This window comes from Arachis ipaensis, chromosome B6, assembly GCF_059453495.1.
Source record: "Arachis ipaensis isolate K30076 ecotype BB chromosome B6, ASM5945349v1, whole genome shotgun sequence".
Taxonomy (NCBI): domain Eukaryota; kingdom Viridiplantae; phylum Streptophyta; class Magnoliopsida; order Fabales; family Fabaceae; genus Arachis; species Arachis ipaensis.
This window is the reverse complement of record NC_142441.1, coordinates 130504514-130518543: the sequence shown is the minus strand read 5'-3', so window position 1 is coordinate 130518543 and position 14030 is coordinate 130504514. Positions and strand designations below refer to the sequence as shown.

The window sequence follows — 14030 nt, the reverse complement described above, 5'->3', positions numbered from 1 at the left end:
TTCTTCCTAGCAAAGTCATTATATTAAAAAACGCATAAACATTCAAGTTAATCTAATACTTCTTCATGCCAAATCTACTTTATTATCTTAGAACCAGAAACAAGAATAAAAAACTGCAATAAAAAGATATCTAACTCTATTTACTTCTCAACTTTAATTAAGTTTCAACTGAAAATCAAAACAGGAAATACAATATAAACACAATAAAAAATTTATATGAAAGTACTTGAAGAGGGTGTCTTGAGTCAAAATCACAAAACAGGAATTCCTACCATGCATTGGTGTTAGTGCAGGCAGAGTTGGATGGATGAAGTGTACTGCTTGTTGTCTAAAATCTAGAAACTAGAGCTTGTAGTTAACAAAAGTATGAACTAAATTTCCTTTACGTTTATACTTTCAAGTTGCTACTGTGTCCTTTTTAGTTACTAGGATTGTGTTTAGCAAGTATGAGATGAGAAGTTTTTAGATGTTTCCAAAGCAAGTAAATCATTATTATTCTGCACTATTCAATTTTTATTTACTTATTTTGGGTAGTACTCAGCACTATTCATTACGTTAGATAGAGATAATTTAGTTATTACACATTGCAGTAAAGAAAGAAGAGAGGAAAGAAAAAACTTTATTCAGATTGGAAAACACAAATTAAGTAATAAGGAAACCCAAACAACATTAAAAAAAGTAAAAAGCTGATTTAAACTCCCCCCATCAACATGTATCGGCTTAAACTAATATATAGACCAAGTGAGTGTGTGCTATTTTTTTTTCTGGATCTGTTCAAGTAATCATCAAACCAAATTTTAGCATAAACTCCAATATTGTTGTGTTCAACATCTAAGGAGTATTAAACTCAAATTTTAGTAAACTTGAGGATTTTGCAAAGAGCATACATCTAAATGGGATATTCTGTTACCTTATACCATGAAAATTTTTTCAATAAATCACCCGTGCATAAGCTTTATATGCAATAGCGATAGAGGGGGGAAAATGATTCAATACATTGTGCAAAAAAGCATAACAGTAATTATAGTTACCTATAAACAAATAAATTGCAACCATCTCTATGCAGATTGTGATACTCCTGTTAAGCTTCACCCTTGTTTTAATTAAGTTTAGAGAACAAACATTCATCCGCTCAAATATATATGTTAATAATTGTAGCCTACCTAACAATAGTTCTAACTTATAAACCAGCATGTTGTTATAAAGTTGCACCTATTGTGGTTTGAAGCTGCACTAATCTAAGTATTACAAAACAAACAAAGACATCGAAACTTATTACAATGGCCAAACTTAATCACTGACCCTTTTATCAAACTGACCAAACTTCACAATTGATCCTAGATTGTTCAGTAATTAGTTCTTAGGAGACAAAAATAGAAGGTAAACATCATAAACTCATGTTATTATAAAGCTGAAATAAATGGGTTAATTAATTTGGCTTTCGTTCTCATCAAAGAAACTTTCACAAATTAGGGCATGAGGGAAAAGATGAAAGGAACAAATCCACAGATTAGGGCATGATGGAAAAGATGAAAGAAATCAGTAAATTAAACAACTTTTGTATATAACTAACCTGGGTCAGAGCAGTTAGGACGAGGAGTTGATGGTTGACGTCGACAGCAACTGAGGAGAGGCGGCAGCTTCGTTCTTCGACTTTCCTGTGAAGGTGAGAGAGGGGAGATGAGAAGATGGGGACCAAGAACATGAACTTGCAAGTGGCAAACCACTTACCTAGCGGTGGCGAGGCCAGCGGCGCGGTGAGGCAGCGGCTGTTCTTCAGATGGTGCTTCAAAGGCTGCGTGGCTGTTTTGAAGAAGAATAAGAAGATGGAGTAATTTTGAAGAAGCCCTGATTTACAAAGGATAATTTTGGAATTATTGAATTAGAATAGGGATAATTTAGGTACAAATTATAATTGAAATTACTGTCCCCGTCTTTAAAATTTTCTGTCTCCAGTGTCCCTACTTTTTGAAGGTACTGAAATACTGAAATTTGAAAGACAGAGACAGAAATTTTAGTTCCAGTCTCTACCTCAACAAACATAATACTGAATTTCTGTCTTTCAGTCTCAGTTCCAGTCTCTGTAAACAAACGCTACCTTAGGTATTGGCTTAAACATAGTTAAGGAAAACCTAGAGTACTGAAATCAGTACTCTATTTGACTTTTGTGTGAGTTTGTAATGTCCCAAGATTTTTCTTGAAACATTTTATATTTGATTTCTTTTATTGCTATCCTATCCTCTAATTTTATCAAAATACCTATTTTACTCCTATTCTTTTTATCAAAACCTGACCCTAATCCCAAAATTAAACTCACACCCTCCCCTTACACACATACACACACATTTCAGAGAAAAAGGGAGAAGGAACGAAAGCAAAGAAAAGAGAATGGGGGAGTTGCGAAGGGAGAAGGAGAATAAGAGAACAGGGGAAAAGGGGGAGGACGGCGCCGGCGGAGGGAGGAGAGCCGCTCGCCGTCGCCGTCGCAAAGAAGGAAGCAAGAGAGAGAGAGAGAGAAAGACCAGAGAGGGAGACCACGACGGAGAAGAGGAGAAGGCGCCGCCTCTGCCACCACCAAGTCGTGCCTCGTCGTCGCCGCCGAATCTTCCCTCATTGCCGTTGCCGATGCATGAGCCCAAAAAGAGAGAAACTTCGAAAAAGGGGAAGGAGAACGCGACGGAGCTCGTCGTTAGGAAGAGATGAAGCGATGGTGGTGGGTGTTGCCACCGCTGCTACTGTCGTCATCACTGGAGTTCACCGTTGAGGTTGCTAGAGCCACTGCTTTTGCCCTTTCAAAATGCCGCATGAGTTACTTCGATGCCATTATGAGTTCGTTTCACCACCATTCTGGTCTAGTTAGTGATTGTTTGTTCTATTTTGTTTCTGTCACTATTTTATCACTGTCATTAATGGTGCTGTCATTGCTCCATTGATTCCTGTGCATATTGGTAGGCATAAAACAGCTGTTGTTGTATCCGTAATTTTTCGCTGTCTCAGTCTAAATTATGTGTCTTTTCATTTTATTCTACATCAATCTTCCTCACCCTTTAATTTAGCACTTCGAGTTTGGTCTCTTCGGTCCCTTGAGACCACGTTGTGAGTAGGCTTTACATTTATAATTGTTTGACTGTGCATCTATAATTATTTTGATATATATTGATTATAATATTTGAATTATACTCACTATATTTGCCTTGAACGATTTTAAATTGATTAGAATAATTGATTTATTAGAATTAAATAATACATTTTTATGAAGTTTATACTTTTGGAACTATACATGAGATCATATATATTTTTTATGAAGTTTTTCATTATTCCAAAATGTTTGATTTTACTTGAATATCTGTTTAGATATTCAAGTATTTGTTGGTACTCACTTACTTTAAAAATTGTGAAAAATGTTTGAAATTTCTTATGATTGAAAAGTATGATTCGAAAATATTTCTAATGAGAAAGTATCATCTGATTTGATTTGATTCGATACCTTATATATTTAAAAGATCAAAGATTTGTTGTATTTCAAATTATATGTTTTGAATTGGTTTGGGAGGTTTATATTAGAAAACCGTAGTTAACGGCGGTTATGACGTTAACCTAGATGCATTTGGCTCAGACCTCAGCTAGCAGGGGCATTGCTAGCCTAACGTGTAGACCATACATTGGATCTGTTATTCCGTACAGACACACTAGAGGAAAGGGCTACCCATAGTGGTGGAGCTGCCCAAGTGTGGATTTTTTATTTAATTTCTGTATGAGAACTCCCTTATTGATTCACTTATGATTATCAACTACTATTTTCTAATTAAAATTACTTTGATAATAATGTTTATATGGTCTCATGTCAATTATAGATGTATTGTCTAGTCACTAAATTGCAAAACTCACCCCGTTTTTCTAAAAATATTTTTCAGGAATAAATACTTGACTATATGAGACTTTCTATTCAAGAGTATGATATGCACTGAGTATCTATTCTTTATCAAGTTTCTAGATTGTTATATGCTCCATATGTTACAGGCAGGATCCAACCATTCTTAATTATTTTAATTTTTGTTAAAAATATATAACTATTTATTTTAATTTAGAACTTGTAAAATATTTGTAACTTTCTTATTTAACTTATATTTAGATATGTTAGGCTTGCTATGGGATTATTTTTCTGAGTGCCGGTCATGGCTCATTTTGAGCCGTGATAAAGTGGTATCAGAGCTTAGGTTTAATCTGTGTAATATGGAGCAAGTGTCCTATAATAGGATCACAATTGTATAAATAGAAGCGTGCCTATTTGTACATATTGTGACACTATCAGAGGCCTATAGAAATGTCATTCTTGTCCTATGTGTCATTGTTGTTTTCTGATTATTGTGATCATGCGTCCTCTGCCGCTTCTTGCTACTCCTATCCTTTTCTTATACCCAATATCGACTTATCCTTTGATAGGTTATTTTGATTGGTGTAATCGTTTCGGTTTCGACTCTTTATCTTTTAGCTGATTCCACTTTTTCTCACTTTTCTGAATATTTGCTTTAACCTTCTTCGTCTTTGTGATGTTCTCTATGGTTCCCGATTTTAAGATTTCATCCATGATCTAGAAGATTCGATATATTTTCTTTGTGTGAATTACAATCTGATTCCTTTTAGAGTACTGTATTTGAATTTGTGGATTGTGGGTTCGTTTAGTTGAAATACTTTCTTATGTTGATGATCGTTGAAGCTAACATAATTTTGAACCACTTGTGATTCTTTCTTTCAAATCAATAATTTTAAAAATTATTATTCAATTGCTCAAGGAGAAAAATTATGCGATGAACATATGAATAAAGTGTTATTGTTGTTTGTCGAATTGGTGATTTTATCTTCTTAGGTATAGTAAATTATTTGGATAATTAGTTAGATAGATCGATGGTCGTTCTGATCTAGAAGTTTGTTTGAATTTTTTTAATTTGATGATCTGATTCTATTATGGTAATGTGATACTTGTGAAAAAAAATTAGTTATTTCAAGAAATTTTTAAGAGATATATGATACTTGAAGAAATGAGGTGATTGCTAACTTTGCAAAGACTTAATTGAGGAGTAAGGAGAGAAATTGTTTTATTTTTGGATTCTTACAATATAATATTTTATTGGTTTACACAACTTTCTATTTATTCAATGAGGATTCCTTCCATTTTATTTAGATGGGAGTAAAGCTCAGAAGGCTTTCTATTATACTACATTTATACTTTTTCCAAGTTTATCATTAGTTAGATTAAGAAATATTTTCCATGATTATCTCGAATTGACTTCATATTTTCAAGTGAATTTTCATAATCATGTTCATTATTTTGAAACTGGAAGTCGAAATAATTTGGTTGGTCTGACTTTTAAAGTGTACACCACAGCTGATGTGTTTGTGTCTTTGAATAATTCGGTGCTATGTTTTGATTCCATTGTTGCAACAGTGAATTACATTTAGACGTGAATGCCTTACTAAATGGTAGCTCAAACAACCTATTTTATGTGTATTATCATGACAAAAAAAATTGTTTATATATAGATGAGGGTGTGTTAGAATCAACTCTTATAATTTTATTTGTTTCGGTGATGTTTGTCTTTTAATTTTTTTATTAGCTGATTTCAGATATATAACTGTAACTGTGATAGCAGTATTGCTACTTTGTTGTTTGAATTTGATTTTAAATGGGATATTTGCTTGAGTGGTATCTCAGTTTATTCATTGTGAAGGAACTTGGTCTACTCTCAAACGGATCATGCATGTGAAGGTGAAATATAAATTGTGAACGCTTGATTTTTGTTGATGAGTAAAAAGATGAACTTTGCTTTTTGGCTAAGATCTAAAACTTGAAAATTTTCTTAACCCTTGCTTTTTTTGAAAATTCCTCTATTCTCAACTATTGTCCTTATTTTCAAAAATTGGAAGATTGATTTTCTGGGTTTGTGAGATTGAGATTGTAGGTCTTAGATATTGGAAAGAATTTCTGGCGATTTCAGATGAAAAAGATTGGCTATCTAATTCCTTAAAGTTGAACAAATTCTTTATATGAGTTTTTTTCCCTTATTATATTCACGGATTATTATTAAGTAGGCATTGTAAAAAAAAATTGATTACTTTTTTAATTTTAGGACAGCTTTGGTACTTGTTTATAATGTATGAAGATTGGAGATGTTTAAACTTTAAATAAATCGATAGGTTTATTTTGAGTCATTGGATTTAATCTTGAGTTGTTTCATCATAACTTGTTAACCTGAGAAATGCTGGGTATGGATTGATCATAGTTTGAACTTGGAGATGTAAAATTTATCAATATTTTCTTTTCTTTTCATGAGATTCCTATTTTTATTTGGTTCATTTATTTCGGAGTTTTTTCATATGTTGCATTTGTTCGTCCTAAATATTTTCTTTATTACTATACTTTGATTGATTGTGTTTGAATAGTTCGTTTTGTTATTGTTGTTGATATTTAAAAGTAAAAATCTCTATATGATACTATTTTTTTATATGCTAGCTTCTAATTTTGGATACAACATCTATGTCTTTTTTCTAATCTACTCTCTCAATTATTGGCAATACTCTCTTCATTTTTGGCCTTTTTAGATTCTTGATAATAATGTGAGGAATGGTTATGGAATAAGAAATATGGTGAAGTTTTTTTGGTGATTTCAACATTCGCTTATGTCCTAAAGGCTCTTATGCTATGGTGATATTGTTCTGTTGAGCTTTGTTTTGTTTTGTTTGCTTTCTAGTTTTGTTGCAAGAAAAAAAAATCTATATTCTATCAGCGTGGTCACATCTTGTAGTATGATTATTGAGAATAGTGCATACAGAGGGCTAGAAATTATAACATATGAGAAATAGTAGTTCTAAACTCCTTCGTTTCTTTTATTTAAGTAATGATAGTCGTTAAGTTTGAGAACGTTAGGTGTTCTTCTTGGAAAAATTTGTGTTGAAGTTTGCGTTATAATCGTGCCGCGTGATTTGACGTATCGTTCATTCCTCTATATTTCATGTCAGAAGTTTCTTGTTTCAATTCTTGTTGAAATGAAATTTGATTTTGTTTCATGTCCTACATCTTATACATATCTCGATTTGATCGTGCTTTTGGCTATCCCATAGATTCTCGACAACACAGGTGTTGACGTTGCATTCCTTTATGTAAATTATGTAACTCCTTGATGTAATCTGAATTTGCTTTACTGTGATACATCATATCTTCTAGTATTCTCCTCGAATTCTTATTCCAGATCTTCTTTGAAAAAGTTTTTTATTTGATTCTTTTCTTGTCAGATCGTGTCCCTAATCATCTTCTTGAATCTTTGTAAAAATTGCCATTAACTTTAGTTACCTTCTTTTTGTGAACTCTGTACTTCTTTGATTCAACCTAAATTTGTTTTGACCTAATACACAATCTTTTCTTTTATTGTTTCTATCAAAGTTTTTTTATTAAGATTTTCTTGTTAAGATGCAATTGACTCTCTTTTTGGGATACTTCATTGTTTCTGTATATCATTGCTTAATTACAATCTTAAGCATCCTTCCATTTTTGTGCGAACACCATCTGTGATGTTTGCTCTTCTTTTCTTAAGTTTTGAATCCTTTTGAGTAAACTCGTGCTTGTTTCGGTGTCATGTGTGATTTCCAGATAGCAAACAATATGTTAGTTCATTAGACATAGCTTATCAATGTTGAAGTTCGGAAAGTTGTAATTCTAAGACATGACATAAGACTGATTGCTTCTATAGATATATACTACAGAACCAAGGAGATGGTGAAGTAAGATTGTATTTTGAGGAGATTAACGAACGAAGTGAAGAGTGCTATGTAAATTTGAGTTGTCAACGGAATGAGAGTCAGTGAATGTCAACCGCATCGTTTTAACACACACCTATCTTGTAACTTTTGCACTCGATGATATTTCTTTCTCATGTTTGGTAAAAGGCCAAAACCATGTGACATTTTTTTATACTGTATCAATTTTTGAGGGCGAAAAATTTTCTAAGGTAGGTAGAATGTAATGTCCTAAGATTTTTCTTGAAATATTTTATATTTGATTTCTTTTATTGCTACCCTACCCTTTAATTTTATCAAAATACCTATTTTACCCCTATCCCTTTTATCAAACCCTAATCCCAAAATTAAACTCACACCCTCCCTCTTACACACATACACACATATTTCAAAGAAAAATGGAGAAGGAACGAAAGCAAAGAAAAGAGAAAGGGGGGAGTTGTGAAGGGAGAAGGAGAAGAAGAGAACAGGGGAAAAGGGGGAGGACGGCGTCGGCGGAAGGAAGAGCGCCGCTCGCCATCGCCGTCGCAAAGAAAGAGCAAGAGGGAGAGAGAAAAAGAGTGACACGCGAGAGAGAAAGACCAGAGAGGGAGACCACGACGGAAAAGAGGAGAAGGCGCCGCCTCTACCACCACCAAGTCGTGCCTCGTTGTCGCCGCCGAATCTTCCCTCAATGCCGCTGCCGACGAGCCCAAAAAGAGGGAAACTTCGAGAAAGGGGAAGGAGAACGCGACGGAGCTCGTCGTCGGGAAGAGATGAAGCGACGGTGGTGGGTGTTGCCGCCGTTGCTACCGTCGTCATCACTGGAGCTCGTCGTTGAGGTTGCTAGAGCCGTTGCCTTTGCCCTTTCAAAATGCCGCATGAGTTACTTCAATGCGACCGTGAGTTCGTTTCACCACCATTTTGGTCTAGTTAGTGATTGTTTGTTCTATTTTGTTTCTGCCGCTATTTTATTGCTGCCATTGATGGTGCTGTCATTGCTCTGTTGATTCTTGTGCATATTGGTAGGCATAAAACTGTTGTTGTTGCAGCCACAACTTTTCGCTGCCCGGTCCAAGTTGTGTCTTTTCATTTCATTCTACATCGATCTTCTTCACCCTTTAATTCAGCACTTCGGGTTTGGTCTCTTCGGTCCCTTAAGACCACGTTGTGAGTAGGCTTTACATTTATAATTGTTTGATTGTGCATTTATAATTATTTTGATATATATTGATTATGATATTTGAATTATACTCACTATATTTGCCTTGAACGATTTTAAATTGATTAGAATAATTGATTTATTATAATTAAATAATGCATTTTTATGAAGTTTATACTTCTGGAACTATACATGAGATCATATATATTTTTGATGAAATTTTGTATTATTCCAAAATGTTTGATTTTACTTGAATATCTGTTTTTGAAGTATTGAAGTATTTGTTGGTACTCACTTACTTTAAAGATTGTGAAATATGTTTGAAATTTCTTATGATTAAAAAAGTATGATTGTAAAAGATTTCTGATTAGAAAGTATCATCTGATTTGATTTGATTTGATACATTATATATTTGAAAGATAAAAAATTTATTATATTTGAAATTATATGTTTTGAATTGGTTTGGGAGGTTTGTATTAGAAAACTGTAGTTAACGGCGGTTATGACGTTAACCTAGATGCATCTGTCTCAGACCTCAGCTAGCAAGGGCATTGCTAGCCTAACGTGTAGACCACACGTTGGATCTGTTATTCTGTATGGACACACTAGAGGAAAGGGCTACCCATAGAGGTGGAGCCGTCCAAGTGTGAATTTTTTATTTAATTTCTGTATGAGAATTTCTTTATTGTTTTACTTATGATTTTCAACTACTATTTTCTAATTAAAATTATTTTGATAATAATGGTTATATGGTTTCATGTCAATTATAGATGTATTGTCTAGTCACTGAGTTACAAAACTCACACCGTTTTTTTTAAAATATTTTTCAAGAACAAATACTTGACTATGTGAAACTTTTTATTCAAGAATATAATCTACACTGAGTATCTATTCTTTATCAAGTTTCTAGATTGTTATATACTCTATATGTCAAAGACAAGATCCAACCATTTTTAATTATTTTATTTTTTATTAAAAATGTATAATTATTTATTTTAAAATTTATAAAATATTTGTAACTTTTTTATTTAACTTCTATTTTGATATGTTAGGCTTCCTATGAGATTATTTCTGTATCAGAGCTCATTTTGGACACTGATAGAGTTACTCTTTTTGTCTTTTGTATCTCTTAAAGTAATCTTTGTTCTCAGACAATAAAAAAAAAAAAAAGAACACATTCAATAATACAAAGAATAGTATCAATGTAACTCAAATCAGATTATGTTCAAATTGTTGCCTTCTTCCTAACCGAACCGGCAAGGAGGATAATCCAAGTGAATGATGAAGTATACATTGGTGTTACATGGAGCAGAGGGCAGCGAAGGCTTCACCAGTCTTGTTTCCTTGAATTCACGGACAGTAGAAAGAGGGCAAGGAGCAGAGAAACAGCCGAAGCACCAGGGAGCAAAAACAGGAGCGCTCTTCATCAACTATACCACCAAGAGAAGGAGAATGATGGCTGTTCTTCGAGTTTTCCTGCTAGGTGAGGACAACGACTTCATCTTCTTCCTTTCCTCCTCTAATTCAAAATTCTCATCCTTCTCTTGCTCCATTCTCCCAATTTATTCAATTTCTATTAACACAACTACCACCACAAGCAAAGAGAGGTGAGTGATTTTCTCTCCTCTGTGTTTAATTTCGTCGAATGGCCTTGTGAAATGTAACCAAAACTCTAGTTCTTGGAATGGTTAGGGTTCGGGTTCAAGGGAGAAACAGGGCAAGTCTTGTGTATTTGATCAACAAAGAGGTAAGGGTTAGGATAGTTAGATATTGATTTTGGCTGTGTTTGGTATTGTTATATTGATGAAATTGATATATGATTGCTAGTGATAAGATGCTGAAAATTCTGATTTTGTTGAGATTCTGAAATTTCATTAATTGTGTGCATGTTTGAATTTGAGCTCTTGGGGCTGTGTTGATAGTAGTAGCAACTTTGGTTAACTGAAACAAGGCTAGAATTGTGGTTTTAGGAATGTTAAAAGCTTTGATGCAAAATTTGGCATATAAAGTTGTTGAATTGCTTGCTGCAGAAAATTCAGCAGATTGGCGCCAACTTGAATGAAATTTTAGAAAAAATTTGTACGGTAATTTTTAATGAAATAAATTTTTTGTAAAACCTGAATGTGTATAGAATATCCCATAAAACTTTGGAATTGATTTATGGGTAGATTGGGAGGAATGAATTTTTGAAAACTGGTGTATGCAGAAAATTCTGTGTTTATGTGGCTGATGCAAAAACTTTAAATCTACCTAACTTTAAATTCTGATAAGAGTTTGAGTTGGAATTAAAAGAAATTTTCTACCCTTTGTATCTAGAATATTCAGTTCAAATTTCAGATCAATGCCAATTTAGGAGAATTAGATATGCAAGTAGAAGTGTAACTACCTTGCTGAATTTTAGAAAAGCTAACCTTAAAAACAGAACCATATTCCTAATTATGTATCTTTCTCATGTGAATTGATATTAATCTTAAACTTGTTGCAATTAAAACTTAGTATGTCAGGTACATGTCTACTAAATTTGAAAGGCATTCCATTAGAATTGGATTTTTCATGAATTTCCTAAAGTTATTGCTACCTGCTATTTTTGTTTTTGTTTTTAAATAGGTAGCTAAACTTTGCAAAATTATAGAAAATTGAATTCTCAATACGAACTTCCAAAACCAGATTTAAATTGATCGTTAGAGACCCTAGAATATCTTATTTAAAGAATTGAGTCACTACACAATTAATTAGTAACATATATCCAATTTTTGGAAAAGAATGCACTAGGTGATAAAATCAAAGAGTAGTCACGGTTTCCTTAGTACTAGATTAATTTTGGAATCCAAAAAATATATGGCCTATATCATTAGAAACTTGAGTTCGTTGTGAATACGTAAATATAAAATTTGTGCAATTCTGAGTCTGTTTGTTATATTATATTAATTATTAAATAGAAAAATAGTCGTCAAGTAGGCGTTAATCCAAAAGAAAAAAGGGTTAAAAGTATTGAATAAAGATTAAAGCCCAAGATGCCTTATACCGCAGTCAAACAAAAGTGGTATCTGACTGACATGAGTTCGTCCATATGGTACTCTGTTTCTCACTGAATGTACATATACAATAGCAATTATATGATTATGATTTAGCCTAACTGATACTGGTAAACCCGTGTGGCTTTGGTATCTAACTAACATGGTCTGCATGTGATACTCGTGTCGACTAATTCAGTAGAGAAACCATATCCGGAATCCGTTCCGGGTAACGTCAGGCTGTGGATAGTCATCCGACGCGTGATTTCATGATCTGCGCTTAGAACAGGCATGCATCATCTTGTTTGAGCATGTGACTTTCTTGAGATTATTTACTGCAATTTCCTAAGTGCCTATGACTAATTTTGTTTACCTGCTGTATATGTACTCTGTTATTTCTATGTGGTGATTTTCTATTTAATGAGAACTTAGAGACAAAGACTCTAGGATTCCTTTTTTTCCGTTTTATCCTGCTGGGGACTTTAAATTCTCACCCATTTTCTTCCTACGTCCACGGGTGGAGACAGACTTGGCAGCTGATGACTTGAGTTCAGAGATGTCCAAAGGTGTTACTGAAGAATCCTCGGATCGCAGGATCACTTTTGAGTAGATGACAGGCGCTCTATATCTGAATCTATACGACCTTGTTCCTTAGTGATACATTTCTCGCTCTTTTGATAGTGTTTTGAGGGATAGGATCTTCTTGTACCGTGTGAGAATTAGGGTCGGTAATATCTTTTGGTTGTATATATTTTATGTATATATATCTATTGGCATGTATACTCTTGACTTTTTGACTTATGTTTATGTATATACTACTTATCTCTATATAACTGTGTTTAAGCGTTGTTAATATTTTATTTCAAAAATTTTTAACCGTTACGATTTTTATCACGATGTGCGAAAATAATCATACTATTATGATAAAAGCTCATATAATATTATAATAATTTCTTGAGTCTAAAATCCTATAGGTCTTTACTATGAATAATGTTTAATTATTGACATTAGTCATGACGTGTCAAAAATTAGATCGTCATATAAATCTTATTTTGGTTTGAGAACAACTTTGATTATTTTCTTATGTATATAAATGTTTTGCACAGTTTTATCTTGCTTGATTGAATATCCTTAATTTATTTTTATATTGTTCACAATAGAAATTAGTTATAATAAAAAATATATTAATTGATGCTAATTGATCTTAATTATACTCTAACATCTCCCTTTAAATTCAAGTGGGAGTTAAGGATACCATCTTGACTTTGAATACTAGAGTTCGAAAATGAGTAGGATGATGAACCTTTGTGAAGATATGAGCAGTCTGATCCAAAGTCTCAACAGCTACGTGACGAACAACACCAATAAGGAGACGTTGCCAGACGAAGTATCAATCAATCTCAATGTGTTTGGTTCACTCATGAAAGACATCATTATAGACAATCTGAATAGCACTTCGGCTATCACAATAAACATAAGGGGAAGATGATTGAATGGCACCAAAGTCTTCGAGAAGCCAATGAATCAAGACAACTTCACCAGTGGTGTCAGTGAGAGCACGATATTCAACTTTGGTACTTGATCGAGCAGAAAAATGAAGGCCATGAAATAAAGTGCCTTTGATATATCAAATGATGCGAAGAACTGCCGCATAATGAGTAGTGCAAAGAGCTGACAAGAACTGGCTAACAATATGAATATGATAGGCAATGTCTGGTCGCGTGACTAGCAAGTAAACAAGACCTCCAACTAACTATCAATAAAGAGTAGGATTATCTAGAACTGTATCATCCATATGAATAAACCGAGCATTAGGCTCAAGAGGAGTAAACTCAGTGCGACTATCTGTAATACCGGCTCAAGCGAGAAGATCATGAGCATATTTAGCTTGGGAGAGATAGATACCGTCATCATTGGAATTACCTCAAGACCAAGAAAATAACTCAGAGAGCCAAGATCTTTCCTCTCAAAAGTGTGGTGAATGGATGCTTAAAGATCAGTGATACCATTAACATCATCTCCAGTGAGGATCATGTCATCAACATACAATAGTAGAAGAACAACTCACGTTCACTTTTACGAAT

At 33.6% G+C, this 14030-nt stretch overlaps 1 long non-coding RNA gene across 3 annotated transcripts; it reads left to right on the top strand.

Annotated features, from left to right (window-relative positions):
- Nucleotides 1-10045: 10045 nt before the first annotated feature.
- On the top strand, nucleotides 10046-12799 carry LOC107604886 (uncharacterized). 3 transcript variants are annotated; one of them, XR_015885767.1, is made up of 3 exons: nucleotides 10050-10539; nucleotides 10625-10679; nucleotides 12474-12799. It is a non-coding gene; the product is annotated as an uncharacterized LOC107604886 (long non-coding RNA). The 3 variants fall into 3 exon arrangements; XR_015885766.1 differs by having other exon boundaries at nucleotides 10053-10415; XR_001612415.3 differs by having other exon boundaries at nucleotides 10046-10679.
- The last annotated feature ends 1231 nt before the right edge of the window (nucleotides 12800-14030 follow it).